This window comes from Rhinoderma darwinii, chromosome 1, assembly GCF_050947455.1.
Source record: "Rhinoderma darwinii isolate aRhiDar2 chromosome 1, aRhiDar2.hap1, whole genome shotgun sequence".
NCBI lineage: Eukaryota > Metazoa > Chordata > Amphibia > Anura > Rhinodermatidae > Rhinoderma > Rhinoderma darwinii.
In genome coordinates this window covers 231,233,550-231,260,470 of record NC_134687.1, presented here as the reverse complement: position 1 = coordinate 231,260,470, position 26,921 = coordinate 231,233,550, and the positions used below count along the sequence as shown (strand labels likewise).

Here is a 26,921-nt window from a genome sequence, read left to right as displayed (position 1 = left end):
CTCCCTGGATGACGCGGAAGTCCATTTGACCGTTGCAGCCGGTGATTGGCTGCAGCGGTCACATGGTCTGAAACGTCATCTCAGAAGGCCGGACTTGAGGAAGAAGCAGGCAAGCAGGTTGCAGGTTTTTTTTTAAATGAACCATTAATATATATTGTGAGTGCCGCGCATGTTATTCCCTGTCCAGGGTGTTTAAAGAGATAAGGGGCTGCACTGATCGGCAGTAACTCTTTCAGCACCCTGGACAGTGAGTACTGCTGGACAGGGAATAGCATGTGCGGCGCTCACAATATTGTGTACAGTGTAAACGGGTTTCAATTGCCCCTCGGAAACAAACACGGAAGTGTACACACGGAAAGCACACGGTTCCATTCACAGACACACGGATCCGTGAAAACAGTGATGGAAGTGTGCATGAGGCCTTAGGCTATGGGGCTCCGGTAATTACGGGTGCCTACGTGTGCACCCGTAATTACGGGAGCGTTGCTAGGCGACGTCAGAGGATAGTCACTGTCCAGGGTGCTGAAAGAGTTAACTGATCAGCAGTAACTCTTTCAGCACCCGGGACAGTGACTACTGCTGGAGTTAGTAGTATTAAAAGTTAACTTACCTGCTTCTTCCTCCAGTCCGGACTCCCGGGATGACGTTCTATCCCATGTGACCGCTGCAGCCAATCACAGGCTGCAGCTGTCACATGGACTAATTTTAAACAAACGTTCCAAAATATATATTAGAGATACACGACCATTCAAAAGTTTAGGGTCACTTAGAAATTTCCTTATTTTTGCAAGAAAAGCACAGTTTTTTTCAATGAAGATAACATTAAATTAATCAGAAATACACTCTATACATTGTTAATGTGCTAAATTAATATTCTAGCTGCAAATGTCTGGTTTTTAATGCAATATCTACATAGGTGTATAGAGGCCCATTTCCAGCAACCATCACTCCAGTGTTCTAATGGTACATTGTGTTTGATAACTGTGTTAGAAGGCTAACGGATGATTAGAAAACACTTGAAAACCCTTGTGCAATTATGTTAGCACCGCTGTAAACAGTTTTGCTGTTTAGAGGAGCTATAAAACTGACCTTCCTTTGAGCTAGTTGAGAATCTGGAGCATTACATTTGTGGGTTCGATTAAACTCTCAAAATGGCTAGAAAAAGAGAGCTTTCATGTGAAACTCGACAGTCTATTCTTGTTCTTAGAAATTAAGGCTATTCCATGCGAGAAATTGCCAAGAAACTGAAGATTTCCTACAACGGTGTGTACTACTCCCTTCAGAGGACAGCACAAACAGGCTCTAACCTGAGCATTATCATGATTTACGCATTAGCCCTCCATGTTTTACACACTGAACCCACACTTCATGCATCACTCATGTTCCTGGCCCATTTAGTACTGCCCCCTATATTTTACACTTTATTCACCACTCACTATACTCAGTACTGCCCCCTATATTTCACACATATTATTACTACTTGCACATTATACACTATTCATTTACTTTTTACTACATATCCCATGCACCACACGCCACTCCCCTCAAGGCTAGTGGGAGTGGCTATTATTTAAACGCACCTGTGCACTTTCCTTCAGCAGCATTTTTGACCTGGCTGCGTCCTATTGGGATTATACCTGCCCAATTTGTGAGTATGGCCATTTTTTGTGTTTTTAGGCTCTAACCAGAGTAGAAAGAGAAGTGGGAGGCCCCGCTGCACAACTGAGCAACGCAACAAGACAATTACATTAGAGTCTCTAGTTTGAGAAATAGACGCCTCACAGGTCCTCAACTGGCAGCTTCATTAAATAGTACCCGCAAAACGCCAGTGTCAACGTCTACAGTGAAGAGGCGACTCCGGGATGCTGGCCTTCAGGGCAGAGTGGCAAAGAAAAAGCCATATCGGAGACTGGCTAATAAAAGGAAAAGATTAATATGGGCAAAAGCACACAGACATTGGTCAGAGGAAGATTGGAAAAAAGTGTTATGGACAGACGAATCGAAGTTTGAGGTGTTTGGATCACACAGAAGAACATTTGTGAGACGCAGAGCAACTGAAAAGATGCTGGAAGAGTGCCTGACGCCATCTGTCAAGCATGGTGGAGGTAATGCGATGGTCTGGGGTTGCTTTGGTGCTGGTAAAGTGGGAGATTTGTACAAGGTAAAAGGGATTTTGAATAAGGAAGGCTATCACTCCATTTTGCAACGCCAGGTCATACCCTGTGGACAGCGCTTGATTGGAGCCAATTTCATCCTACAACAGGACAATGACCCAAAGCACACCTCCAAATTATGCAAGAACTATTTAGGGAAGAAGCAGGCAGCTGGTATTCTATCTGTAATGGAGTGGCCAGCGCAGTCACCAGATCTTAACCCCATAGAGCTGTTGTGGGAGCAGCTTGACCGTATGGTACGCAAGAAGTGCCCATCAAGCCAATCCAACTTGTGGGAGGGGCTTCTGGAAGCATGGGGTGAAATTTCTCCCGATTACCTCAGCAAATTAACAGCTAGAATGCCAAAGGTCTGCAATGCTGTAATTGCTGCAAATGGAGCATTCTTTGACGAAAGCAAAGTTTGAAGGAGAAAATTATTATTTCAAATAAAAATCATTATTTCTAGCCTTGTCAATGTCTTGACTATATTTTCTAGTCATTATGCAACTCATTTGATAAATATAAGTGTGAGTTTTCATGGAAAACACAAAATTGTCGGGGTGACCCCAAACTTTTGAACGGTAGTGTATATAGATAAATATATTATATATAAAATGTCTCAGACTGTACAGCGCGGAGCAAGTCTACGCCTTGCTATGTTCCAACAGTTCTGAAAGTGAGACCCACAACGCTTCAGAACTCTTTACCAACAGTGACGATTCCAATTCTACCGCTGAACCCCATAGTCCTATGGTGGTAGATACAGCCGTCGCTATAGAGGTGTCAAGTGCAGGGCAGAGAGTTGCAGTCCCTCCCGTGATGTGTGATCCCGCACTATCATTTTCCCCAAAAGTACCCCAATTTGAAGCGACTCCAGGAATTAATGTCGATATCCCAAATTTTACCCCATGATTTTTTTCATTTATTTGTATGTGATACGGTCCTAGAATTGATAGTCCAGCAGACTAATCTTTATGCTAGGCAGTTTGTTCTGTAAAAGCCTGTGTCTATATATTCAAGAATGTGGAACCCCATAAGTGTCCCAGAAATTAAAAAATATTTAGGCATTGCCCTCAATAAGGGTTTGGTTAAAAAAAAACATCTGTCCGGTCCTACTGGACTTCTAGTGCTGTCCACGCTACCCCTGTATTTGCAGCAGTGATGTCCAGAAACCGCTATGAGGCCCTAATCCGATTCATGCATTTTACAGACAATTCCCAAGTCTCCCCAAGAAGAGACCCAGCCTATGATCGGCTTAATAAATTAAAGCCATCACCCTTCTAAATGATTTATTTCTAAATTTGTACACCCCTGACCAAAACTTATCTCTAGATGGATTGCTCGTGAGTTTTAAAAGGCGGTCTTTTTTTTCCATCAGTTCATCCCTTCCAAACGAGCCAGATATTGGGTGAAATTATACAAAGTGTACGAGAGCACAACGGGTTACACCTGCGGTTTTAAAATATATGAAGGCAGGGACCGCCAAATTCATACCCCAGGCTGCCCAGGAACTATTGGCATCTCTGGCAAAATAGTGTTGGACCTAATGGAGCCATTTCTGCACAAGGGGTACCACGTCTATACAGACAACTCTTATACAGGTCCTGCCCTTTATTAAGCCCTCCATGCTGCAAATACAGGGGCCTGCGGGACAGTACGGAAGAACAGAGTGGGAGTCCCACAACAGTTGGTGTCCAGGCGTTTGGGAAAAGGAACAGCCATGGCTCTTGGAAGTGAGGAATTACTTGCAGTGTAGCGGAGAGACAGGATGGATGTCTACATGGTGTCCACTGTGACAATTAGAGAGAGGGGGGCTACCACTGCAAAGCAGAAACCGGTCTGTGTAACAGACTAGAACAAATATATGGGGGCTGTAGACCTTTCCGACCAGGTGCTTCAAACCTACGTGGTGAAGGGCAAAAATAAGGCCTGGTACAAAAAGGTACCATCTACCCAATTCAGAATGCTACCTATAATAGTTTTATTTTTCAAGGAACGCTCACTTTTCTTCAATTTCAGGAGAAGGTCATTGAGCGTCTCCTTTTTGAGCCCACTATACCTGCACAATCCTGTGAATCTGAGGATGTGCGCAGGCTTTCAGAGCGCCACTTTTTACACCCTGTTCCTTCCACTGAGACCCAAAAATATCCCCAAAAAAGGTGTCGGGTATGTAGCAAGCATGGCAGGAGCAGGGATACCCGCTTTTATTGCCTCATGTGTCCATCAAAACCAGCCCTTTGTAACTACCCCTGTTTCAAAACCTTTCACATGGTTTCAAATTACTAATATTATCAGCAAAAAAAAGAAAAAGAAATGGGGGGGGGGGTATATTTAGGCAGTCAATTTCTTTATAGTTTGTGGGCTTTTCAAGTAGGGATTATTTATTTTGGGAGAGGTTGTAGAGCACATTTTTTTTTAATTGTGGGTGATCAAGTCCTGGAATTAGTTGACCAGTACAAAATCCCACATCCACAATTTTTTTATTTTGACTGTTCTTATGACTGTCTTGCCACATACAGCGGTTACATTCCTAATTCTGTACAGTGATACGGGCTTGATCTTTTTTTTATTTGGAGGATCTCTAATAATCGAGTTGTACATTATCAATACACCATGGGCTTTATTACAGTTTTGTTGCGGTTTTTGATTGATCTCTTAGGGTCAGTTCACACAGTTTTTTTTTACACGTTTAACACGGAAATAGTCTCGGAAAACGCGCCAAAAAAATAATTTGCCTCCCATTGATTTCAATTGGTGGCGGAGGAGTTTTTTTTCCCCGCGAGCAGAAAAACCGCCTCGCAGGAAAAAGCAGCGACATGCCATATCTTCGGGCGTTTACGTCTCAAAACTCCCATTGACATCAATAGGAGGCAGAGAAAGCGTATTTCGTTGGGTTTTTTGCCCGCGGCGCTCAATGGCCGCAAACAAAAAACGAAGTGAAAAACATGGCAAACGGCGTGCAGGCACATCAAAATCTGCCTCAAAATTCCGAACTGAATTTTGAGGCAGAATTTTCTGCCTGCAAAAAACTCTGTGTGAATATACCCTTACACCCGACAATGCTTCTAGAAATACTGACATCATTTTGGGGATTAGTGATCCTTTACTGTTCCTATAGATGGATTTGGACACTGCCCCTTTATATATTCTATAGGTGATTGGTTGTTTTGTGCACATAGCGGTTCCTACCTTGCCAGGCAGGGGCCCGTTATGGTGTACCGCGTCAAAGAGACGTTGTATGACCAGTCACACAAAAAAAAAAAAGCTGGTCATGACAGCCCTGCAGGTGTTCTATTTAGTGAATAGACTCGAGTTTGCCGCATAGTTGGATATATTTTCCTCCATTTGTATATATGGCCCTTCACTCCAGTACAGATTATTTTTTCCGCTATTATTTGTTACACATCAGACCAGAACGCTGTTCACAACGGCATCAGAACGAAACAAATGTGGGACAAACTGCTTTGTTAGCAAGACAGTCCTATAGACCGTCAAATACATTTCTAGGCACATGCCTCCCTTATGAGAACGTAGCGTCACCTTTCTTCTGTACGGCCCCCCAAGATGAGAATGCCATATATTTCTAACACAGCAGCCGATTTACACAGATCTATTTTTCAATCACTTCATTTGAAAATTCCCACTAATTCCTCCATTTTACCTTTTTTTTTGCGTTGTGTATCACTACACCACTAGATTAATACCTTAAGGGGTCTAGTTTGGGGTAATTTTTTGGAGAGTTTCTATAATTCTGGCAGCTCAATGCCTCTCCAAATGTGCAGTGGGGCCTAGAACATTGTCAAGCAAAATAGGAGTCCTGAAAGACACCGGGTGCTCCCTTCCTTTTGGGCCCTGCCGTGTGTCCAGGTAGCGCATTAGGGCCACAATGGGGGCATTTTTGAACACAGGAGAAACAGGGTGATGGATTTTGGGGTGTGTTTCTTCATTCTCATATTCGCTTTACAAAGAGTTCGGTCTTTAAAATGATACATTTGTTGAAAAAGTGAAAAAATAATAATATTTTGTACCTGCTTTGCATGAATTTTACAAAAAAAAAACAACTGTGGGGTCAAAATACTTGCAACGCCCCTTAATAAATACCTTAAGGGGTGTAGTTTTAAAAATGGGGTCATTTGTGGGGGTTTCCATCATTCTGACACCTATGAGCCTCTGAATACTTGACTTGGTGCAGGAAAATATAATAATTTTCTACATGTTGAAGTACATTTTAACAGTTATAAGTTTCCTAAATTGCTAAAAAAAATGTAGTTTTTTCTTTCAAACCTGCTGCTAAAATAGAGTAAAGAGATGTAAATCTATATTTAATTTTAAAAAAAAGTGTGCAGTATGTATGTATAATTGTGACATATTGCAGTTCAAAATAGGGAAAATGTTAATTTTTTACAAAATTTCATGAATTTTTTTATTAATTTACACAAATCGTATTAAGTCTACTTTTACCACCTAAATAAAGTACAACATGTGAGGAAAAAACAATGTCAGAATTACTTGGATATGCAAAACTATTGCAGAGTTATTCTCTGATAAAGTTACACATGCCAGATTTCCAAAATCTGGCTTGGTCATTAAGGCTCTTTCCGGCCTGGTCACTAAGGGGTTAAGACGCCAGATCACCTGATATGAGGGGAAAAAAAAAAGACTTAAATGCAAGGAGCTGCGCACGTTTAGACTTATGGGTATATGAAAGATCCCCCATTTTTAATGTATCTACTAGCTCATGATGGCAGTACTTTGGTCTGAAAGTGACCAAACAACTCTTACGGTTTTTCCTGACCATGTAACACGTCAGGCTATGGATTGTAAAAGATAATATGGCCTTCACTTAATGCATGTGAATTATTTTTTATTCCAGATTTCAATTATACTTTGAACACAGACATCTCTGACTAAATACCCAGTCCTAGTTCACCTGGGAGATTACTACTACGGTGCTGCACGTACTTGTATTTTGTGTTTATTAGCAAGCACATTTTAATTTGTTCATGGGTGACAATCGGCACAGACCGCCAGCAGGTTTTGCTGAGTGGAGCGAGGTTGCGAGTGTGCAGTAAAGTGCGATTTGGCAGATCAGTGCATAGTTGAACACAGGGCCATAGTTTAAAACACAAGGACGTAGGAAATTAATCCCTTCCCGACATCCGCAGTGTATATACAGCGCTGTTGGGAAGGGGTTCCTGCCAACCGCAGTACCTTTACGGCGCGTTTAGACTGGGCTGCCACGTAGTGTAAACGTTGCGGAATTTCCGCAACAGAATTCTGTGCGGAAATCTTGCAGCATTTACAGTAGCAGCAAAGTGAATGAGATTAAGAAAATCTCATACCCATGCTGCAGGGAAAAAAAACGCACAAAAGTCGTGCGGAAAGTGTTCTGCAGTGCGTTTTTCAATTCCGCAATGTCAATTTATGCTACGTGTTCTGCTGCGGAGATGCTGCGTGTTCGGCCCATAGACTTCAACGGGGAGCAGAAATTCTGCAACAGATTTAAAGAGGCTCTGTCACCACATTATAAGTGCCCTATCTCGATCTATTTTCACCACTTTATTAGCGATTTTAGATTTATGCTAATGAGTTGCTTAATGCCCAAGTGGGCGTATTTATCACGCTTCCTCTGCTGTAACTACCACAGAAACAGTAACGTGCAGAGATTGTGAATAGACATCCCGTGGAATGTCTATTCACTGTCTAAACACTTCAGTATCGTTAATGTGTTAGTATAAGTCAGCACATAAGGATCTAATAGGATTCCTATGCGCTGAGTAAATGAATGGAGAGGAGTGCATGAGGCTGATTGGTCAGCATCATACACTCCCACTGTACAACACCCACTTGGTCTAAAATAAAAATATGCCCACTTGGGCATTAAGCAACTCATTAACATAAATCTAAAATCGCTAATAAAGTGGTAAAAATAGATCGTTTTTTTAAATAAAAAGCAGTGCTGTCACCTACATTATACAGCCGATCTCCTTATGTAGGAGATAGGGCACTTATAATGTGGTGACAGAGCCTTTTTAAGTTGTTGCGTTTTTTACAGCGTTTACGCAACGGCAACACAGTAAAAACCACTGGAAATCCACGTGTGCACATATACTTTGCTATAACCAATGTTTAACACTAAATCTGCAGGTAAAACTCCTGCGGAAAAACGCACTATTTGGTGCGGATTTCTGTGACCGATTTAAAAACTTTTTTCTAGAGATTCTGTGGCAGAGTTTTTGTTGCAGAAAATCTGCAGTGTATCCTGTGTGTGTGAACATACCCTAAGGCGGTGTTCACACGGGGCAGATACACTGCGTAATAGCACGCAGGGTATCCATCCTGTGCACTGCAGGGAATCCCGGACGAAAAAGCGCACCAAACCATGGTGCAGGTTTTCGTCTGGAATGTCCACTGCGGAAAACTGCAGCACTTAACCGGCCTGCTAGCAGACCAGCCTCCTGGGATGACGTTTCATCCCAGGAGACCGCTCTAGCCTGTGATTGGCTGCGGCGGTCACATGGGATGAAACGTTATCCCAGAAGGCCGCGCTGGAGGCAGGAACACAGACTTCTGGGTAAGTATGAGTTTTTTTTTTTCTGAATTGCGGTTTTTGCTGTGGAATCGATGTGAAACGGCCGAAAAATAACCAACAAATGCTATTTGTTGCGGGTTTTACCGTCCCATTGAATTCAATGCGGAAAACCTGCAACAAATAAGCAGCGTTTACGCAAATACAGTTGACATGCCTCAGAATAAAATCCTGCACCGCAGGCCAATTTGAGTGTTTTTTCTGTATTTTCAACAACTAATTCCGTAACAATGGCCTCCGTATCCGCTTTGTACGGAATCTGCCTGTGGCTGGTCCTCATAGGCTTGCTGTCACAGTGTATAATGGAGAGCTCTAATACACTGCACTACGTATGTAGTGCAGTGTATTAGAATAGAGATCAGACGTGTAGGCCTTCAATCCTCCTAGTGGGACAAAAAAAAAAAAAAAAGTTTAAAATAAAAAAAAAAAAAAAATTGCATTTTTTTCCCCCATATGCATTTTATTATTGGGATTTATTTTTCTTTTTTTAAAAACCCATACATAGTTGGTTTCGCCGCGACTGTAATGACCTAAACTATAAAACTATTGTGCAAGTCATCCCGCACTGTGAACACTGTAAAAAAACAATATGAAAAACAACGCCAGAATCGCTGTTTTTAGGTCACACCTCCTCCCCAAAAAATATAGAATAAAAGTGTATCAAAAAGCCATCAAAAAGTCATATTTAACCCCCCCCCCCCTCAAAAATAATTCCTGACACTTTGTCCATGCAAAAATAAAAAAGGCAGTTATGGGTCTTAGAACATGGCGAGACAGAAAACAATCTCCGTAATCGTATCGACCTACAGTATAAAGTTAACATGTCATTTATCGTGCACGGTAAATGCAAAAAATAAATAAATCCAGAATTGCTTGTTTTTGGTCATCTCCTCTTCCAAAAAATGAAATAAAAAGTAAATCAAAAAGTCGTATGTGTCCTAAAATAGTACCAATAAAATCTACAGTTTGTCTTGCAAAAAACAAGCCCTTAAGAGCTCCATCAACCGAGAAAAAAAAAAAAATACAGTTATTGGCACTAGTAATGCGATGATGAAAAAACATCCCGATGTGCAGGCCGGAGGGGAATGTTCCTTCAGTTTCAGGGCCCTAGTATTTAGGAACTAGGAAGGTAAGGGACATCGCATATCCGCTGGAAGCGAGGGTGCCCGTATTATACCAGCGCAAAACTTTCCCAGCAATATTTCCCAAACTACAAAAGGTGGAACTGTCCCAAAAAGGCGCTGAGCGTTCCAAAAGGGGGATAAGAAAGAAAACTGTTTATCAGTGAGACTGGCCTGCGCATAACGGATCGCTTCACAGCGTACCACACATCTATGGATAATTTTATTATTTACCCCATTATTATACCCTCTTATTAAGTATGCCATGATGTACTCCGCACAAATTACATATACCCCCACATTATAAACGGAAATACCAGTAATACTCAAAACTACTACCAAGCAAAATCCAAATGGAGATCCCTCCCTTCCAAGCCCTACATTGTGCCTAAACAGCAGTTTACGTCCACTTGTAAGGCATTGCCATACCTGGGAGAACCCGCTTAACAATTTATGGGGTAAGATTCTCCACTGGCACAAGCTGGGCACAACATATTGAGCGGTGAAAAGTTATATATGTGGAAAAATTTCAATTTTCACTTTGCATTATCCACTGCATAATAATTTCTGAAAAATATCCGTGGGCGTCTAAATGCTCACTACACCCTTGATAAATGCCTTTAGCGGTGTAGTTTCTAAATTGGGGTCACTTTTCTTTTGGTACATCAGGGGTTTGGCAAATTTGACATGGCGTCCGTAAGCCATTCCAGCAAAATCTACGCTCCAAAAGTCAAATACCACTCCTTTTTTTTTTTGTATTACCATACTCGAGGGACATTGCTTTACAAATTTTGGGGTGCTTTTTCTTTATTCCTTGTGAAAATGAAAAATGTTGATTCCAAACTACATCTTATTGGGAAAAAATAAGAATTTGAATGAATTCAGCAAAAAAACATTTTTTGGGGTCAAAATTCTCACTATACCACTAGAAGATTCCTCAATGGGTGTAGTTTCCCAAATGGAGTCACTTTGGGGTGTTTTCACTGTACTAGTACTACACGGGTTCAGCAAACACAATTTCAACCTTTCGTTTGTCCAAATAGCAGTTTATGACCGCATATGCGGTATCGCCATAGAAATTGTTTAAGAAGCGTTGGGGTACTTTTTCTGCTTTAGTTCTTGTGGAAATGAATAAAAATTCTACGTTTTATTGGGGAAAAAAAATAAATGTAGATACATTTTTTTTTACCTCACTATACCCCTAAATAATTTCCTTGAGGGGTTTATTTTCCCAAACATGGTCACTTGTGGGTGGGGTTTTCATTGTTTTGGCCCCTCAGAGGCTTTGCAAATGAGACATGGTCTCCACAAACCATTTCAGCTAAATTTGGGCTCCAAAAGTAAAATGGCAGGCCTTCCCTTCTGAGCCCGTCGTGTGTCCAAACAGCCGTTTATGACCACATATGGGATATTGCCGTACTCGGGAGAAATTGTTATACAAATGTTGGGGTGCTTTTTCTTCTTTAGTTCTTGTGCACATGAAAAATGTTTTACATTTCATTGGAAAAAAATTTAATGTATGAGCCCCTCAAAGCCACTTCAGATCTGAACTGGCCCCTATAAAAATAGACGTTTTAAATTTTCTTGAAAATGTGAGAAAATTGTGCTAAGGTTATAAGCCTTGTAACATCCTAGAAAAATAATAGGAGGTTAAAAAAAAACGATGCCAATCTAAAGTAGACATATGGGAAATATTAATTAGCAATTATTTTGCGTGGCATTACGATCTGTCTTACAAGCAGATACATTACAATTTATAGAAGTGCACATTTTTGCAATTTTTCCCTACATTTTGGTGTTTTTCACAATTAAAGTGCCCACTATAAGAGATGGACAACAAATATTCCACACAGCCAATATAGAATAATAAGGAAAAACTGCTCATCGACAGAAATATATAAAAAGATCAATCAAAAATTCTCGAAGAAAGATTCAAAGAGAAAGGTTATCCATCAAACCTCATTAAATACGCATATCAGAAAAATCTAGCCACTTCCCAAGAAATACGTCTCATAGAAAAGGATCAGTCAATACATACTAAAGAAGTCCAGATGAAGGATTATTCCAGTAACTTTAGAACAACTTATAATCATGATCACAACACCATCCGAGGTTCTCTACATAAGCATTGGAGCATTCTTCAAAATGACCCAATTCTGAATAAGATCATTCCCTCTAAACCGGGCAGAACATTCCGTTGTGGGAGAACGATTACAAATATATTGGCACCTAGCAGATTGAGGACAAAAACCTCAATCTCCATCTCTACCCTCCTCCCAAAACCCACAGGCATTTTTAGATGTGGGAAAAGAAACTGCTTATGCGGTCAAAGTATAAATGCAGGAAAAAAAAGAGGTTATGTCCAATGTAACAAAAGGAATATTTCAAATCGACACCTTTATGAATTTTGACACTGATCATGTAATATACATGATTGAATGTGGACTACAGTACATCGGGAGAACTACAGACACTAAGAAGTAGGCTCAACGGTCACCGTTTTAACGCCAAAAAGGGATTCTTAAAACACAGCCTATCGAGGCATCTGTTACAAAATCACAAATCAAGTTTCAAAAACATAAAAATTTCTCCAGTTGAACATATAGATTGAAAAATGCATAATAGAATTTCTACCTTAAACAAGCGTGAATCCTTTTGGATTTTTAAATTCGAATCTGAGTCCAAAAGGGACTCAATGAGAAAATAGATTCTGTTTAAACCAATACAGTAAAATAAAGAAAACTAATATCAAGCTCTTTAAACAATAGAAGAAAAGAACCAGAAGCATTCAAAGAGAAAATAAGAAATCTGAACCTACGAATACTTCAAAAAGGAAAATAAAATCTAGGCTGATACACAAACTTTCAGCGATACAAATCCCGTTTTCCAAAGATAGTAATATCGACTGAATAGATCCACAAAAGATGGTACATTCAATAAAACTCATCTGTAGAGATAAATTAAGAAACCAGAGATAGAAATTATATTTCAGAATACCTTTCTCAGCATACCACCAAATGATAGAGTTGTGCATTCGGCAATGTAAAATCTATGAAGGTGAACCAGCAAGATTAGTGATAGAAGAATTCCCAATAGCGATGCAGACCCAAAAAATCATTTGACAATCTATTGCAACACAAAATATGGGAATCACACCATAATAAAAACTCATAATATTATAAAGGAAATGAGGCACAAACCGAAAATATATATCTTTATAAATATTTAGCCAGTTCCGTATTCCTATACTCCAAAAAAATCCACATTATAATCCAAACAGATACCGCTAATAAAACCCCATTATTGGCTCCAACATAAGTTCAAAATTAAACTAAATAAAACAAAAAATGAAGTAGACACAGAGATTTCGTATTCTGAAAGGGAAAATATACCTACCACAGCCAAGTCTAAGGACGCCGAAGCCGTCCGAAACGCGTAGGCTCTGAGGATATCACCCCCTCGCTTTCTTCACACCAGGACTCCATACTATTGGATTTTATCGAATTGGACTATTAAACTTGGAAATCGCTTCCATTTTATATTCCACCCAGCGCTGGATCCAACCACCCATTTTTTCCTGGAAAATATATCACATATGTACCTGCAATGAAACTCCCACAACGAACTCTAACCTTGATAGTTTGACCCGGGTGTGAACCACATGACATGGTTATTTAAGATGATGTTTGTTTGAAATTTTAAATGCCTAATGAAGACCTCAGTGCGAGGTTGAAACGCGTTGCAGCACCCCATTTTTTATTGTTTTTTTATACAATATTGCGCCCGATGCAAGGAGAATTTTTTCCCCAGTTTTCTTCATTCTACAAGACCACGAGAAAGAAGCTTCAGCGTTGGAGACATCAATCGTGGGTCTGCTCCAGAGGCTAGCACAGTGTGAACGAAACCAAAGGTGTATGAATACCTGACAAACAGCAAAGTTAAGTTGTGCTGACGATCTAGCACAACTTAATCAGGTGAGTCTTTCCATATTCACCCCTAGTTCTAACATCCATATTACCCATACGATATCACCTTAGAGGAGCGCCGTCTCTCTTTTTGTTTCTTAACCAAGCATTAAAATTTATAGAAGTGCACATTTTTGCCATTTTTCCCTACATTTTGGTATTTTTCACAATTAAATACTGAATGTATCGACCAAATTTTACCACTAACAAAGTCCAATATGTCACAAAAAGAAGCTAAGAATCGCTTGGGTAGGTAAAAGCATTCCAAAGTTATTAGCACATAAAGTAACATGTCAGATTTGAAAAAGAAGGCTCTGTCAGGAAGGTCAAAACAGCAGGAAGGGGTTAAGGTTTGGTTGTTTTTCCTTCTGCATTGGGGTTTGTATTCAGGGGTAAACAAGATCACAACTTAAAGGGTAAAAGTTAAAGAGGTTTTCCCATTTTAGACATTTATGGCATATCCTTAAGATATGCCATAAATGTCCGATAGATGCAGGTCCCAGCTCCGAGACCCATAACTATATCAAGAAGAGACCCCCGTTTTGCCGGCCACACAATCCAGGCAGGGACTAATGGAGAGCGGGTCGTGCGTGCACGCTGCTTTCTCCATTCTGTTCAATGGAGCTTGCTCGGCTGTTTTCGTAACTCCCATTGAATAGGATGGAGAACCCCCCATTCTCGATATAGGTGCGGGTCCCAGAGCTCGGACCAGCATCTATGGTAAATGCTATGGATATGCCATAAATGCCTAAGACGGGAAAACCCCTTTAAGAGTTACGTATACAGTGCATTCGGAAAGTCTTCAGACCCTTTCACTTTTTTTCAGGTTTTGCCATGTTGAGGCCTTGTTCTAAAATAAAAATTTCAAGTTTTTCCCCATCATTCTGCACTGAATACCTCATAATGACAAAGTGAAAACAGAATTTTAGAAACTTTTGCAAGTTTATTAAAAACGAGGAAAAACCTCAGATTTCACATGGACATCAGTATTCAAACGCTTTGCTATGACACTTGAAATTTAGCTCTGGGGGCCTCTTATGTTCATAGATAGTCTTTGAAAATGTTTCTACCCCTTGATTGGAGTCCACCTGTGGTAAATTAATTTGATTGGAGATTTGGAAAGACACACCCCTGTCTATATAAGGTCTCAGCTGACATTGCATATCAGAGGAAAAAACCAAACCACGAGGAGGAAAGAGCTGCCTGTAGAGCTCAGAGACAGAATTGTGTGGAGGCACAGATCTGAAAAAAGGGGACAATTTTTTTTAAAATTCTGCTGCACTGAAAGTTCCCAAGATCAGTAGCCTCCATAGTTCTTAAATAGAAGACGTTTGAAACAACCAGTACTCTTCCTAGCGCTGACCGCCCCAAACTAAGTAATCGGAGCCAGAAAGAAGCCTCTCAGTAAAAAAATAAAAATAAATAAATAAATAAAAAAAAAAACCATACATGAAGCGTCATGTCTGGAGAAAACCAGGCACCTCATTACCTGCCCAATATGCTTGGCAGCATCATGCGGTGGGGTTATTTTTCAGCGGCTGGGACAGGGAGATTGGTCAGGTTTGAGGGAAAGATGAACAGAGCAAAGTACAGGGATATTCTTAATGAAAGCCTAATCCAGAGTGTTCTGGACCTCAGACTGGGCCGAAGGTTCACCTTCCAGTAAGACAATGATCCTAAGCACACAGCCAAGACAACACAGGAGTGGCTTAGTGACAACTCTGAAAATCCTTGAGTGGTCCAGCCATAGCCCTGACTTCAACCCAATCGAACATCTCTGGAGAGACCTGAAAATGGCTGTCCACCGACAGACCCCATCCAACCTGACAGAGCTTGAGAGAAGAATGGCAGAAAACCCCCAAATCCAGGTGTCCAAACCTTGTGGCATCATAACCAAGAAGACTGGAGGCTGTTATCGCTGCCAAAGGTGCTTCCTCTCTGTACTGAGTAAAGGGTCTGAATACTTCTGTCAATGCAATATTTTCGTTTTTCCTTTTCAATAAATTAGCAACGATGACTAACATTCTGTTTTCACTTTATCATAATGGGGTATTGAGTGCAGAGTGAGAATAATAATTTTTTATTATTATTTTTTTATAAACACAAGGTCTCAAGATGACAAAATGTGAAAAAAATGTAAAGGGTCTGAAGACTTTCCAAATGCATTGTATTTATGTGTCTTGTGCAATGTATGCATGACTTGAACTGCCGTTAGAGGGTGAAAATCTTTGCACTAGATGGCAGTATGTTATGTATTCGATCTGAATAATACAGCTTGCAACACTTCGGAGCATTGCAAACCTGGGGAGGAGTTTAGAGCTCACTGAGCAGACACTGGCTGGGGTCAGCGAGGAGGAGATGAGCAAGCTCAGGACCCAGAGATTAGTAGTGGGTAAGTTATAAGAAAGGGTGGGGGAAAAAATGCCAGGGAGGCTAGTCCTGAGCTGGCACACCCGAATAAAAATACCTGTTTGGCTAATAATAGTGATGCAAGTCGAGGGCTAGGGTGACTACAGCAGGGTGTTGCACCTAGCAACCACTAGAATGACTTCTGCAGGAAGAATGGGAAAAGGAGTGCAGCAAAAGGTCAGACAGATGGGGGTTGAAGTGGATTCTGGTGGAGAGACAGGGTCAACCACAATAGAGACCATGTGCGGTCTTCAGGAGGCTTGGGTTTGGCATATTGCGGAACGGGTAGACAGAGTCAGTGGAAGATAGAAGGTCCTTAAAATTGATTTCAGAGAACTAGAAGAGAAGCTCAAGTCCAAGAACTACAAGGTTGTGTTTTCAGAAATACTACCAGTGCCACGAGCGTCACTAGAAAGATAGCGGGAACTTATGACCTTAAATAAGTGGCTTAGAACTTGCCGCAGGAAGGAAGGGTTTGGCTGTTTAAGAGCCATGACTGGCTAACAAATGTGTGTGGGGGGGGGGCTACACCATGTTTGGAAGGGATAGAAAATAAAAAAGGGGGTCCATCCAGATGTCCTAAACCGATCATTCTCAGCAAGCGAATGTTGAAATGGCATCAAGCCCTTACTAATGCACCTTCAGGTAATATCTCATGCCTTTTACACTATCCTCCCTGAATGTTAAAGGACTTAATAGCCCGTTCAAGCGACAAATGATGTGGAACGAGGCATTAGCTCTGAAATGCGAGGTTTTTTTTTTGCACAAAAGAGACACTTCTCACAACATAATCCCCCCAAATGTACACACTCCCAAATTTGCGCGTATATATCAGGCCTTTAGCCCCAGTAAATCTAAAGGGGTTCTTATCGCAATAAAAGATTCAGTGGTCTTTAAAGAACATGAGGTGATTTCAGATCCCCAAGGTAGATTTTTGATCCTCATATGTGATATTAATCACATAACATATACTTTGGTTAATTTATACCTTCCGAATTCTCACCAACTCCGGGCCTTTCAGAAAATACTCAGTAAAGTTAAGAAAGTTGAGAAGGGATTACTTATTATCGGTGGCGACTTTAATGAGGTAATGCATCCTACAATTGACTCCTCGAATGCTCTTAGACCCCGTTCCCAATTGCATCACTCGGTACATGGGGAGGAATTATATGATATTTGGCGCTGCCAACCTGGCCACGAACGAGACTTCACATATTTTTCTGCACCACATAAAGTTTACTCTAGAATTGACATGTTTCTTGTGAGTAAACTCAGCCTGCGATATAGGTCTACATCTTCGATTGGAACTATATCGTGGTCTGATCATGCCCTGATTTCTTTGGTAGTTTCGGATACATGTCCCTCCCCTTTCTTCCTGGAAACTAAACGATTTGGTACTAGATCACCCAATGACTAAGGATCTTATGGATACCTATCTTAACTTATATTTTGAGGTAAATTCTCCTTCCTCCGAAAATTGCTTCTCTTTATGGAACGCGCATAATGCGTATATGAGGGGAATGGGGATTCGGGCCGCCTCCGGACTAAAGAAGCACAGAGAGAAAACTTCTGCCGATATTCTTTCCCAACTACACAACTTAGAATCTCTCAATAAACAACAGGTGACTCCAGCTATTTCCCTCCGTATCAACGATCTTAGAGACCAACTCCAAAGTGTGCTTATGTCTTGTTATAGGACTATGTCCAAATCTATGCAATTGGGGTTTTATATCCACGGTAATAAACCGGGAGCCATATTGGCTAAAATGATTAAAAAACATAATGCTAAACAGAGAACTGCGTTTTTATTAGATCATCAAGGTGCTCGTATTACTCACCCCCAAGATATTAGTGAGCAATTTAGGAACTATTACTATAGCTTGTACATCCTGAAGGAGGATCACTCGATTCACCAACCATCCCTTCTGGAAATTGACAACTTCCTGGGTGGCCTGAATCTCCCTTCCCTCTCGGTGGAAGATAGTTCTGCTCTAAAAGTACCTTTCACTGAATTGGAGCTCTCCCGAGCCATTAAAAGCTTACCGCAGAGTAAAACCCCTGGGCCTGATGGGTTTACTAATTATTATTATAAACAAATTTTCAAATGTGTTGTCCCCAAATTGGGTGGATTTGTTTAATAAAGCGGCAATAACAGGTTCCCTCCCGAAGGAGATGTTATCTGCTACGATAGTCACACTGCCGAAACCTGGTAAATCCTGATTCCCCGGCCAATTTCCATCTCATCTCACTCCTGAATGTGGACATTAAACTTTATGCCAAAGTGTTAACAGATTAGTTAATTTACTCCCTACTATTATACATGAAGATCAAGTGGGATTTATTGCAGGCAGTCAGGCGCCTGATGGTACAAGGCGGTATGTTAATCTGATTCATTGGGCTAAAACCCGTCGAGTGCCTTCCGTGCTCCTTGCTCTGGATGCAGAGAAGGCATTCAACAGAGTTCATTGGGGGTACCTGGATGCGATTATTGCAAAATTTGGGTTTACGGGATGGATTAAATATGCGATTCTAGCGCTGTATTCTACCCCATCTGCCCGAGTTCCTTTCCACTCTATTCCCCATTACTAACGGTATACGGCAGGGGTGTCCACTCTCTCCCCTGATATTTGCTATGTTAATGGAACCATTAGCGGCGGCAATCCGACAGAACCATTCTATACAAGGTATCCAAGTTAGCCATGCCCTTCACAAAATTGGACTATACACTGATGACGTGATTCTTTCCTTAACAGATCCACTATCCTCCCTGATAGAAGCCCAAAAGACTTTAGACAAATTCGGGGAGGTGTCATTTTATAAGGTGAACTGCAATAAATCCCACTTGCTGAATGTGGGACTTCCCTTACATATCCAAGCCTCTAAACAGAGCGGTCATTAAAATGATGATTATACCTATAATTCTGTACCAATTCCGTACGGTGAAAATCCCTCTCCCTAACTCGTATTTGAGAGATCTCCAGAGGTTGTTGAACAATTTCATTTGGGCGCACAAAAAACCTAGAATCAGGATGCACACGATGTACAGACACTGGCGGCAGGGTGGAATGGGGGTACCAGATGTTCAGAGATACTACCGGGCGGCTACTCTTGAGCAACTAAAAAGTTTTGGTGCACTCCCTCGCCCTCAAAACAATGGTCCCATATATATAACAGGCCACAGCGGACCAATCTCTCCTATCATTCTTAAAGGAACAGTGTCAGCACAGAAATTTTTTTCATATGTTCAAGATGTTAGTGCTTTATTAAAAACGTTTATATTTATTTGTGTGTTTGTGTTTTACTTTTTCTTATTTTTACACTTTTTCTTCCCTATGGGGGCTGCCATTTTTTGTTCCATTTCTGTGTGTGTCGATTAACGACACATACAGACATGGAATACGGCAGCCACAGTCCCATAGGGACTGCGAACGGCTCCCGTCCCATTCACTTGTGTGTACGGCGTCTGTGTGGGAACTGCGCATGCGCCGCACCCACACAGTCCAACTTGAAATTGGCGCCGTCCGGCGCCATTTTCCTGTGGACCGGAAGTCGGTGCCGGACAGTAATATTACTACTTCCGGTCGCGGCTTCCGGACTTGTGCACTTGGACCAGCGGCAGCAGACGGAGAGGACGGGCCGGAGGGAGCCGCGGCGGCAGGAGCAGGTAAGAGATTTCAATGTATGTTCGTGTTTGTGTGTGTTTACTACTGTATGTAAACCTACTACACTGTGTGTTAGCTCAAAAAATGGCGACACACAGTGTAGGAGGTTAGACCGTTCAAACCCCTCGTTTATCCCGGCACTAGCCAGGATAAAGGAGGGGGGGGATGCTGAGAGCTCACTAGAGCGAGGGCTTTTTACCCAATTTTGCAGCAGAAAAGCTATGTGGTTGCTTTACCACATGCTTTTGGGAATGGCTCCATCTAGTGACCAGAAATGGTAAATACTATAAATTTGAATCCAATTTATAATATTTCCTGACTGGTGAAAAAAATAAAAAAAATTTGAACAATGTTTAATCACCCACACACTAAATGTTTAATTTAAAAAAAAAACAAAACATGTTTTTCTGGCAACACATTGCCTTTAAGTGTAAATCCCAAGGCCAGCACTAAACCTTTTGTATCACTATCCCCCACTATCACTGCTTCGCTTAAGGTTTGGAAGCATTATTCCACACATCTCCCCCCTATCAGCTCTCACGCCCATAAAAAAATTTACCTTTGAAGTTCCTGATTTCTGAATTACCGGGGGTCTCTGGATAACTGGATATCTTCTGGAATCTCTCATATACATAAGCCGTTTAATGGTAATACTTTGCTAGCATTTTCTGAATTGGTAACGGAGTACTCTATTCCAAATAGGGACTTCTATAAATATCTATGTATTAGGCATCTCTTTACCTCTCTGAATGTTAACGTGCCCTTATTCCCTTCTGTAGCTCACAATTTTTATTTTGGACCGGCTAATCAGAAGAAGGGTATTTGTGTTTTATGATGACCTGTGCGCTTGCCTTCTCTCCAGCAGGCCTCCTTATTGTGATAAATGGGAGGGAGAATTACGTTCCTCCTCTCTGAAGGATTGGGGTTCAGCTTTCACCTGGACTAGGAAAAGTTTCTAAAGGGGTGAAACACTGGGAGTGGTCCCAAAAATTACTATTACGTTGGTACATGACTCCTTCACAAATTGCGAGATCTGACCCTACGTACTCGGAGGTGTGCTGGAGGGGATGCGGATGTAAGGGCTCCTATTTCCATATGTGGTTGCAATGTCCTGAGGTTCATTCCTTTTGGGTAAAGGTATTCGATTTGATATCTCAAATTTCTTCATGTATTATTACACCGAATCCGGCCATGGCCTTGTGCTTTCTTAAAATGTCAGGAATTCCATTAATACCCCGGACAGTATCTAGTCACATTATTATAGCGGCCCGTTTGCGGATTGCTAAGTCCTGGAAGTGCAATGACATTATTTCCACTTCTGAACTTATCAACATGGTGAATGTTTCCTTTACGATGGAACGCATGCATGCGTTGCGGGTACACCGGTTGCCTAAAATTCTATTGCTCTGGGAACCGTGGCAAGCCTACTTGGCCTCTTTACCCCCGGGTTCTAACCCTGTAACAAACATCTCCCATCGTCTGATCGTTACTCACATTAATTTGCTCAGATTCTCCTATATGGTGGTTGTTGGATTCATACGACTATCCCGTTAGAAGTACCTAGTTTGGCTTCTTTCCCCAGGCATAGCGGCCTTGCTGTGATAGTGTGAGGGTAGTGGTCCTATATCTTTCCACAGGAATATGTTGACTGTATATTGAAGCTGTAATAATTTGCAACAAGGTCCACTTGTTGGAATCATGCCACATTCACTCTTCTATAGGTTTGCAACAACTTTAGAATATGCTTTGTTCTGGATGGATAATGTTTGTTTGTTTTTCTGTGTTTTACTCATCGACTTGTACTACAATTTCCTTGGCTTTATATCTCACTATGTACAACGTGAGACGACTTGTCTACTATGCTTACGCATGTATGTTATGTATTAATTTTTGTAGTGTTGGCCTGATTCGAGATATACTGCCTTATTCTTTACTTTTGTATTGTCTGAAAACATGAATAAATATTCAATGTTGAAAAAAAATAAAATAAAAAAGGGGGAGCAGTTTGTCCGTTTGTAAAATCCAGCCTAAGACCAGTCCTGAATGAAGACATTGGGGGAGACTGACAGTGAGGAGTCATTATGGGTTAATATGCATGGAGCTGTGAACTAGTAATTGGAGTTTGTTATAAGCCACCGAACATAACTGAACAAACGGAGGATAAAATGCTGCTACAAATAAAAAAGCAGCGAATAACAATGGGATCCTTAGAATGGTGGGTTTTAACTATCCTGGCATTAATTGGTACATACGGGCTGCTAGATGTGCTAAAAGCTGGCGGTTTCTATACAAGACAGTTATTTTGCTCAGTTGGTTGATAAACCAACCAGAGGGGATAATGTGCTGGATCTGGTCTTCTCTAATAGACCAGACACCATCAGATGTGGAGGGCCGGGAGCACTTGGGCAATAGTGACCACAATACGGCAAGTTTTAATATAATATTCAATAAAACAGTACGAAGGGGAGCAACAAAACATTGGGCCTTTAAAACATTTTTGGGCTCAGAAAATGAATTCCATATATCTCGATAGGAAATGTGCCAGATATTCAGGGGGGACGTTGATCAATGTTGTCCACCCAATATTACCTGCTTAACACAGGAGGAAGTACAGCTACGTCTAAGCAAATTAAATATCGATAAAGCCCCTGGCCTAGACGGCATTCATGCACGAGTATTAAGGGAATTGAGCTCAGTAATGGACAGACCATTGTATTTCATCTTCCTAGACACTCTTGTAACAGGATCAGTGCCACAGGATTGGAGGACGGCTGATGTACCAATATTTAAGGGTAAAAAAGGTAGAACCGAGTAACTACCAACCGGTAAGTCTGACATCTGCGGTATGTAAAATATTTGAGGGTATTCTAAGAAATGAACTGCAAAAGTCTAGAGCAATCTAATAACCAGCTTGGAGTTATGAAAAACAGGTTGTGCCTAACTAACATACTCGGTATCCATGAGGAGATAAGTGACAGTCTGGATGTTGGTCACGATACTGTTCCACACAACAGCCTTGTACGAAAGCAGGGATTGGAGGACAATGTATACACGTGGGTAAAGAATTGGTTATGGGGCAAAAAACAAAGTGTTATAAATGGTAAATACTCAAAATGGGCTAAAGTCAGCAATGGGGTACCAAATTATTTTTAATCTCTTTATTAATGACCTTGTGGATGGGATTGATAGTTTTTGCTGTTGATACAAAACTTTGTAGGATACTTAAAACTCAGCTTGACTACAAAATATTACAGAAAGAATTATTTTTGATAAATATAAAGTAATGCACCTAGGTTGCAGTAATATTATTTATGCATATAGATAATATGGAATAAAACTGGGGATAGAACAGAAGGGTATTTTGGTTACAAGTCAAGCAGCAGCTGCAAAAGCAAATGAAATGTTAGCGTGTATAGAGAGAGATAAACCTAGGATCCCAATGTAATATTGCCCCTCTTTAGATCCCTTGTTAAGACTCCATCTTAAATATGACATACAGTTTTGGTCTCCACTTTGTAAAAAAGATATAGGAGAGCTAGAGAGGGTACAAAGGCGGGCGACTACATTACTAGAGAGGATCTGTGACCAGATTTCACAATACATACTGCATACATTATTAAATGATCTGTTAGGCCTGATGAAGCTGGTGTACTTACCGTATTTTTTAGACTATAAGACGCATTTTTTTTTAGGAAGAATAAATCTTGCTAAAAATTCCCTGTGTCTTATAGTCGGCAGTCAAGGGACCTGGCAGCGCCGGGCCCCCTGACCGCTTGTTACTTAAAGAGGCTCTGTCACCAGATGATCAAATCCCTATCTCCTATTGCATGTGATCGGCGCTACAATGTAGATAACAGTAAAGTTTTTTTTTTTTTTTGTTTTTTTTAAACGATCACTTTTGGCCAAGTTTTGAGCAATTTTATATTTATGCAAATGAGCCTGTCTAATGGACAACTGGGTGTGTTTTCTCTTATTTCCAACTGGGCGTGTCTTGTGTTTGTAACATCTGGGCGTGTGTACTTGTTTTACTAGCTGGGCGTTGTGAATAGAAGTGTTTGTCAGCATCATTTGTCAGCATCATACACTTCCATTCACAACGCCCAGCTAGTAAAACAAGTAAACACGCCCAGATGTTACAAACACAATACACGCCCAGTTGGAAATAAGAGAAAACACGCCCAGTTGTCCATTAGAAAGGCTCATTTGCATAAATATAAAATTGCTCAAAACTTGGCCAAAAGTGATCGTTTTTAAAAAAAAAACAAAAAAAACTTTACTGTTATCTACATTGTACCGCCGATCACATGCAATAGGAGATAGGGATTTGATCATCTGGTGACAGAGCCTCTTTAAATGCCACGGTCATGAAAGACATTTATGACATATCCACAGGAGTAAAACGAGAGGACATCCTTTCAACAAGAACGGAGTTGACTAAATTTTCCATCCTTCCTAAAAGTGAACCGGGTCTTGAAGTTCATCAGTAGCTGAAATTTTATTCATCAGAAATACCCAAGAGGATAACATAGGTGGTTTATAAACCTTCCAATTTTGAAGTATCATTTTTTTTTTCGCTAAAGCAACCCCTAGTAGAGCAAAATGCTTTCCCTTAGCCTGACCAGCCAACCTCATATCTGACCCCAGAATACACAGTATAGGATCCGATTTTAAAGGGGTTGTACACTTTGAATAATTTATTTTCGTTAGACGTCCCTTAACGATAAGCTGATCACAGGGTTTTTAACTGCTAGTAAATCCCAGCGATCACCTGACATTTGTGGAGGAACCCATCGGCAAGTATTCAATTCCCCTGCAGCAGCACCACAGGACAAAGGAAGCATTACACAGTGTACATTGAAATCAATGAGCTGTCAGCGTAATGAATTGATAGGCCGGGTCCTACAGATTAATAGATCTTTGTAGTCATTCGCTTCTCTAGTTAGTAGAGGAGGATGAAGATCCTGAACAGGAGACAGCTCGATTAACTCAGAATTTCCTATTGAAAAATGGGTTATTCAAATAAGACAATCCCTTTAAAAATTAATGTGTTTAAATGCGATAAATAAATATAGGACCTGACTAAAGCGATATAGTGATGATCATATACAATTAGTTGTCAGCTGCAACATGTGAATGAGAGGAGCGGCGCTGTCCGTGGTGCTGAAACATACTTATCAAGTTTATTTACAAACACATTTATTAGACCTAAGCCTCCATATTCTCTACTGTTCATCCAGAGTCTGCCAGCCAAGGTTATAATGGTATAGGTGAGTGGATCATGACGGAATGGACCACTTATGACTTGGGCGCCAGCGGTTTTTGAAGGTGCACCAATAAAAGTGTCTATAGCGATGAATTGTTTTTATTGGAGCAGATATATTTAATGGCAGTAAAATAGCTGGATAACTGCCAGCGTGCACTTCATAGCTGCACTGGATACATGACACTGATAAGGCGTATGCATGTGCTGATCCTATTGGACAGGTATATGGCACATCAGTGTATGCTGTATATATACACACATAGGTGACAGATCTCACCTGTACTTTACTTATCAGGGACAAGAGGCGACTAATATAACGAAGGCTGTGACTATCCTCCCCTGACCTTGCAGATCCCCCATGAGCAGTATCATTCCAGCTAGTGAGAGGCTGACAGAGGACAGACGGTGCACCGCGTCTCTGCTGTCAAGTACGCCGGAGGACAGGCCTCTACTCACTGTTACACGCAGTGCATGGCGGGCCGATCTGCTCCTCGGTACAGTCTTGAGAACAGCGCTCCTCCTGCTTTCATGGCCGTCCAGGAATGACTCCTCCATCCGCGCGTTGGCGCAGAATGACGTCACCTCCACAAAATAGCAGGGTCCTAGAGACCAGACTCGGCAGGCGGAAGTCGTCTAGAAGCCTGGCGCATGCCGGGAGCGATAAGGACCAATCAGGGGAGTGTGGGCTGTAAGGGCGGAAGCGGTTTCCAGTGTCAGCCTCACGTGAGTGGTTTCGCGCCGTGACTGAGCTGTGCTGAGCGGCAGATGTAAGGGGTTCAGTACAGGCAGTGGTTGCTGGTGCTCTCCTGTCATTAACCTATAGGTGTCCAGTAAGTGGCAGATGCTTGTTTGATCATATCGTGATAAGCTTTGCATGTCCTGACCATCTTAGATATCAACCCCTCCAATCCAATGTATTGCGTTTTGGCGGATTTGTATTAACTATTTGTACAGGTTTTCTATGATAATACAGATTCCTGACAGCTCTTTTTACCTGTCCTCTCTGTTCACTTTTTCCATTAGCAATGTCTGAATCCTTGTACAGCAGAGCGATCGATAGTATGAGATCAGAAGATCTAATGTGCGCCACATTTAGTAACCTATAGTGCAAGTCGTGTCATCGCGTATTGACAGCTCCTATAGATTTTCATCTATGAAAGGGGCGTGACTCGGTAGCCAGCAAGTCCCAACACGTGTAGCGTTATGTCCTAAATGCCAGACGTCCCCTCCAGCTCAACAGGACGATTCCCCCATTTTCTTCAATCTCCACCATAACTATTTATATAAAAATTATAAAGGGGTTGTATTAATATATATCGACATCATAGAGGGGGGAGTACGGTTAACCCCCCCTATTAGACAGAGACGAGAGGCAATCGAAAAGTGTCTCTCATTGACAGACCCCTCACTTCGTTGAATGACATGGTTGGCTATGCATTTGATTGGCCGACGTGTAATGGTAGCTTACTAAATATAACGACCAGCTGCGCTTTCCCCTGGCGACAACCGCTGCGCTTTCTGAAGCCTGCGGTGATCGGCAGATTGTCGTCTGAGCGTCAATGTAAAAACGGACGAAACAATCATTTTAATCACTGTGATGCAAAGTTCTGCAACTTTCTTTAAATACTTTTCCTCAGCATTTTCAAGATCTTTTCTGTCAGGGAATGGAAACATTCTTGGTTACATTCAGAAACTCTAAACCTTAGGCTCTGTTCACACTGAATGGAAGCCACGATGCTGGTGAGAATTGAGCGTTTTC

General features: G+C 41.3%; 2 protein-coding genes across 3 annotated transcripts in view; one reads left to right on the top strand and one right to left on the bottom strand.

Annotated features, from left to right (window-relative positions):
- The window catches only part of PURG (purine rich element binding protein G), a 38,810-nt gene extending 13,076 nt beyond the window's left edge, over positions 1-25,734 (bottom strand). Inside the window, exon 1 of the mRNA XM_075849960.1 lies at positions 25,619-25,734. The gene's annotated coding sequence lies outside the window, so the exon portion shown is untranslated. The remainder of the gene's footprint in view (positions 1-25,618) is intronic.
- A 156-nt stretch (positions 25,735-25,890) lies between these two features.
- The window catches only part of WRN (WRN RecQ like helicase), a 202,259-nt gene continuing 201,228 nt past the window's right edge, over positions 25,891-26,921 (top strand). For both annotated transcript variants that reach the window (XM_075862190.1, XM_075862182.1), the window contains exon 1: positions 25,891-25,992. The gene's annotated coding sequence lies outside the window, so the exon portion shown is untranslated. The remainder of the gene's footprint in view (positions 25,993-26,921) is intronic.